Consider the following 6334-nt stretch of genomic DNA (forward strand, 5'->3'; position numbering starts at 1 on the left):
GATGAGACTGTCCTGTGAGTTTTAATTTTAAAAAAAGCATATTTATATTGCCTTTGTGATTCAATATCTCCTCTGTCCTCTCTCTTTATATCAATGTGACTATATTAGAGAAAGTGTATTTTTCTCGTTTCCCTAATTATCATATTAAAAATAGCATATTACCTACTTCACTTTAATTTAGATATTAAAATGGAATGGTTAGGATCAATGCAAAGTGGCAAACATACAGTTTATGAATTTTATTTCAAATATTATTGTTAATTAGTGGTGAACTATATAAGGAAATACAAGAATTATCTACTAGGAAATATAAGAAAAATAATTAAGAAGATTTAATTATGTAAAATTAGATATTTATGCTTATTTTAAAAGTAAATTTAGAGTATAGAAGATTGCTGTTTTTACCTGTATTTATTAAAAATAAAGATAAAGAACCAGGACAACTGATGAATACTGAGGCAGGATTCCAGAACACTTTTGTCTGTGACTCAGTTCACACATTTGTAAAATTTGGACTGTTTTGCTCGAACATTTGCAGTCTTTCAAGATGTACATATTTAGAAATCTACAAACATCCTGATTAGACTTGATTTCAATAATCATTATAAAATATATAGAGAATATTTTCCTGATCTTTTAACAAATGTTCAGTTATTTTCATTCTAAATGACTGCTCAGTACGAGCAGGTTACTTAAGGACATTTTTGTAAGCTTATGCCAAGGGTGTTCATTGCTATAGGAAGAAGGATGGTATAAAAGATACCCGGAAGTCTCACAGACTCTAGATTCTCAGAAACCCAGCTTTAAATCCTAGCTCTGAGGCTACTCATAATAAGAGGATTAAAAGAAAGCTCAGAAGTAACATGCTAACCATGGCAATCAACACTTAAATTCTAAAAAGAAAAAAAGTGAAGGAAAAAAAAAGTTTCATCTCTCTTATTTTTGAAGTTTCTCTGCTTCTTTATATTATTTTCCAGTTTTTACCACACACACATTTTCAGTGGTCACCTGCCGCTGAAGCTCTTCAACTAATGTTTTTATTTTTCTCCCCTAATCAGTATATTCTTTAATGAATGAGTTAATTGAAAGATTACTGACTTTATAATATGGTCCTCAGTCTAGCCACTGTGTCCTTATTTTCAGCCTGTGTTCCATATTCTTAATATTTAAAATTTATTATATACTTGTTAAGTAATGAACTTTGAATATTTTTGAGGGGGAGAGAGAGAGGTGAATTAACCCACAGATGGAGGTCTTCATGAATTGTTACTGAATCATTTTTAAAGAGTGACATTTCTTGTCTTGGCCAGATAGCTCGGCTGCTTGGAGCATCACATCGAAGGGCTGAGGTTGTCCGTTCAATCCCCAGTCAGGGCACATACAGGAACTGCTTGCTGTTTTTGTCTCTCTCCCCATTCCTTCCTCTCTCTCGGTAAAGTCAATAAATAAAATCTTAAAAAGAAAAGCAAACGATTAATTTTTAAAACAAAATCAACATGTATGGTGTCAGATGGGTTCTGTACAAAGATAATGGCAACTACTTTCGAGCTCCTTAACTTCAGACAGCAGTGATTTTTAAGTATCCATTCCCTTTACTGAGAATCAGAGAACTGTAATTGAAAGTTGTTAAAGACATAACTGACAACATAGTATTTTAAAATCACTCTTTCATCTGAACAACATAGACTTCTGGAATCTCCCAGCTCTGTCTTAGACTGAACGCTGTGCTGTGACTTAGACCTACTAGGACGAAAGAGGCAGGCTTGACCTGCCACATTGGCATTGCGGAAAGCCAAATATAGAAGAGATATATAGGACCAAGCCTGTTTGCCCGAGGGCATATGGAAATAAATGGGTGTAGATAATTTCTGGATTATACAATTATGTAGTTAATGTCTAGAAATTACAGAAGGGTCTTTTTTAATATATATATCTTTCACAGAATTTTTTTTTTGTATTTTTCAGAAGTTGGAAATAGGGAGGCAGTCAGACAGACTCCTGCATGTGCCTGACGGGGATCCACCCCTCATGCCCACCAGGGGGCGATGCTCTGCCCATCTGGGGCGTTGCTCTGTTGCAACCAGAGCCATTCTAGTGCCTGAGGCAGAGGCCAAGGAGCCATCCCCAGCGCCCCGGCCAACTTTGCTCCAATGGAGCCTTGGCTGTGGGAGAGGAAGAGAGAGACAGAGAGGAAGGAGAGGGGGAGTGGTGGAGAAGCAGATGGGCGCTTCTCCTGTGTGCCCTGGCTGGGAATTGAACCGGGGACTCTTGCACGCCAGGCGGACGCTCCACCACTGAGCCAACCAGCCACGGCTTACAGAAGGGTCTTTGTTATTTAAAAAAGAAAAATATGACTGCTCTATAAAAAGCAGCTCTATATTTATATGGTCCATACTGACCCTAGACAGGTAAGACATACTTTTTTCCTTATTCTGAAATTGCCTTTTCCTTATGGCATTTTTCCTCCCTACGGAAGTCCTGACGCCCGGGGAGAAATCTGCTGATGACATCTCCTGCTTCTTCTGCCTCTTCACTAACCTGAGCACACTGGAAGTGTCTCCAGATCTGTATTAATACTTATTATGATTTCAGCGACCCAGGAGGGCATATGCAAATGAAGTAGGAAAGATCGCTCCTCAGGCGTTTGCTCTTTCGTCAAATTGTTTTTTGGCTTCCAATCTCCCCAAATAGGAAGTTATAGAAAGCAGTATTTTGCGCCACAGAAAACATGGAGCAGTTGATCAGTTGGTTGACTCTTCACTTGCGGGAAACGCATAGTTCAGGTGATACAAAAGAAAATAAAAAACAACTAAGAATTAAAATTAAAATGTCGACCTACACGGAGGGGTGCTGTATACTTACTCACTGAGGGAACTGTGCTCTGGGTTCCAGGTCCGGGTTTTCACTTTACTGGTAAGCTCCTTTGAAGAGCGTGGCAAGAAATAAGAATCTCGTTAATGCTCCATGGTATAATAAAAAAATTGGCGTAAAATTATCATCAGCCAAACAAGGCCACACGGGTCTTTGGGAGAAAATGGTTGGAGACTTTACAAATTGATTAATATGATTCCCCAGAATAATCTGAGAGTGAAAAAAAATCAATAAGGATATAATCCTGGGAAATACGTTTGTTTGTTTGTTTTTTATATTAAAGAGACGACTAAAAAAGCTAAAAACATGATATAGGCATGTTCAACTCCGTCCTTTGATCAATGAGGACACAGAGGTTCAGAATAAGGATGGAACACTGTAAGTCAGCAGCAAAGGAGGAAAGTTGGGACGAGAAGACGAACTCTGTGTAACTCACCAGTCCCAGAGATGTAAGATGCTTCCAGGCCAAAATGAAGCACTTTAAGGAATAGTAGTGTTCCTTTGGCTTTTAAAATACATTGATCGTAACGAATATGTGCTATCAGAGTATGGAGTGGTGGAGTTCTGATTTATTAATGAACATTACAAGAACAGCCAAAAGTAACTGTCCACTGAAGTGGACATTTATGACCTTTGATTCTGACTGGTTTTATGAAATACACTACAAAGCAGAAGCCATGAAACTGTGGGAAACATGGAAGCAAAGTTAAAATGCAAAGTGGGGAAACTGGTTCTATTCTCACATGTTCTAGTTTGCAAACGTCAGAGGAAAATATCAGAGGCGCCGCTCGAGAGTGTGGGTCTGACTCATTGTTGGAACAGAAGATCACGTAAACTAACTCATGAATGGTTTAGAACTGAAGTGTGTGGCTGTCTGAGCTCAGTGAGCTGTTGTACCACCCTGTTTCATTAAATCCAAGCTGCTATTGAACAACCATCAAAGGGGTGTCGAGGAGATATGGGCAATATCTAGTATTTAAAATACTATTTTCATTTAGATACATGTGATCAACCTTGGAAGCCCCCACTTTATTTAGAATAAGACTTTGTCTATCTCCCCTCTTTTCTCATGCAACACTCAAGGCTATTTCTCTATTGCTCAAAATGATAGCCTTCATTCTCAGCTGCTTTCATCTTTTTAGTGAGTGGTTAGGCATAAAGAGCTCACACAATATGTTGGCACTAGTACAGCTTTGAGACAATGTGGGTGGGAATTACAGGAAAGTAAAGAATAGTTTGAAAATTCAGGGAGTGAATATAATAGATTGAATGATTTCAGCTTTATAGCAGAACCAAAATGAGTATTTGACTCTAAGTACTCTGGGTTTATCTAGAAAACTGATGGATAAAGATCATTGTAAATGTTATGTAAGAGTGTTAAATCCAAGGCTCTGAAGGTGTTAAATCCAAGGTGTTATTCTATGTACTTTCTATCTAACAAGATGGCTTGACCCTGTTTCTCTCTCATTCTCTCATTGTCACACACACATTCTCTTTCTCTCTCTCTCTCATACACACAAGACACACACACACACACACACACACACACACACACACACACACACCTCTAGACCAATCTCAGCAGCCCTGGTTTCCCATAATCCAGTTCCCCCAAAAGCCAGGTGTCACCTGCACGTGCAGTAGGACTTGCACCGCAGAAATGGAACCACAAAACAAGAAGACATGGAGCATATCCAGGGTGGCTGCACGTTCCTCCACCTGCCCTCCAGAGAGAGTTGCTCTGACATGTAAACAAATGACCCCAGAGGGATACACAATCCCAGACTTCCAAATCAGGCTCGTCATTTAATCATTCAACCCATGCGGAAACATGACAATATTTATAGAGACTAGAGTTATTTCAAAACTAGACTGTGTTTGCAACCTGATTTATAATTGTTTGTTTGGAATGCTGGAGCAAACCAGTAGGCGAAATACCAAAACAGATCTTCTGAGTTTCTTTATTGCTCTCTTATAACTTGGCATTGTTTCAGAAGTTGTTACTATTGAGATATAGATTCTTACATAGCAGAAAGGCCATACTCTATCTTTGTTACCCAACCCTGTTGTACTGAATTTTAAACAAATATGGCTTATTGAATGAAATCACAAAGCAATTTACTTTGTCTTTTTATATCTCTTTAGAACATATTTATGGTGAGATATTTGCAATCTCTGATAAAACCCATGATTCCATGTTTTTCTTCTGTTGTTCTTAAGTAAAAAATTTAAGTTTTAAAAAATAAAATCCTTTAAGCTACAAACAACAATTTAAACTACCTACTTAAAATGTTCAGTCCTCTAAAGCAGTCAATGTATGACTGGGTATAATTATGCTATAATACTGATTTACTTATACTAGTCTGATGAGATGTATAAATAGAACTAATTAAGAATATACTAACATATGATATTTGTCTCTCTCTGACTGGCTCATTTCACTTAGCATAATGATCTCCATGTCCATCCACACTGTCGCAAAAGGTGAGACTCCCTTCCTTTTTAAGGACAAGTAGTATTCCACTGTGTAAATGTAACTCAGCTTTTTTACCCATTCATGTACTGAGTTCACTGATGTCTGGCATCTAAGGAATGAAATGAACTAACAAGCAAAATAGAAACAAACTCATACATAGAGAGCAGGCTGACAGCTGTCAGGGAGGGTTGTTTTAGTGAGGGAAGTGCAGGGATAGAGCAAAAAAAGAGCAAAAGAAAAAAAATAACTCATTTGACAAACAGCAGTGTGAGATTGCAGGGAGGGAGCTAGGAAAGGGAATGGAAGGAATAAATGGTGTTGGGCGAAGACTTGACTTGAGGGTGAACACACAATCTGATGTACAGAGATGTGTTGTAGAATCAAGCACCTGAAATCTGTATAGTGATGTAAACCAGTGTCACCCCCATAAAATTAAATTAAAAAATAAAAATAAATAAAACCAGAATGTACTAATAAAGTAAGCCTACCAGAAAATTTTGTAGAATATTAAATCTAGTATGATGCTTTCATAACCAGGATTCAGTATTACTAGTGTAGTGATCACAGTATGGGTTACATAGCAAATCAAAAGTATATAATCAATCCTGTACTTTCACCCCTCTAGCCAAGTTCTTGTAACGGTTAAAAAGCCTGTTCCTCTTTGTCTGATGCAGGTCACCTCAGAACAGGGAGAATAAGCAGAAGAGAGAGTTCCGTGCACCTCGCCTCCCCGGCTTTTACTGCTCCCACCACGCCGAGGTTTGCAGTTCCGATTCTCACTAAGACTAAGAGGCAAACCCGATTATGCAGATCGGTGAACACTTGTTACATAAAACAAAACCCCTAAATTATAAGTTCCTTGCTAGCTTCAGTTCCTGTAACAACCAATGGAATGGACGCTGACGTTCATACGTCCCAGCTCCTAGAGAGGCATGGCCTTCAATAGGTTATCTGAATGCATCATTCCGCTAGCTTGCACTAGCCCAC

Source organism: Saccopteryx leptura, chromosome 8 (genome assembly GCF_036850995.1).
Source record: "Saccopteryx leptura isolate mSacLep1 chromosome 8, mSacLep1_pri_phased_curated, whole genome shotgun sequence".
Classification (NCBI taxonomy): domain Eukaryota; kingdom Metazoa; phylum Chordata; class Mammalia; order Chiroptera; family Emballonuridae; genus Saccopteryx; species Saccopteryx leptura.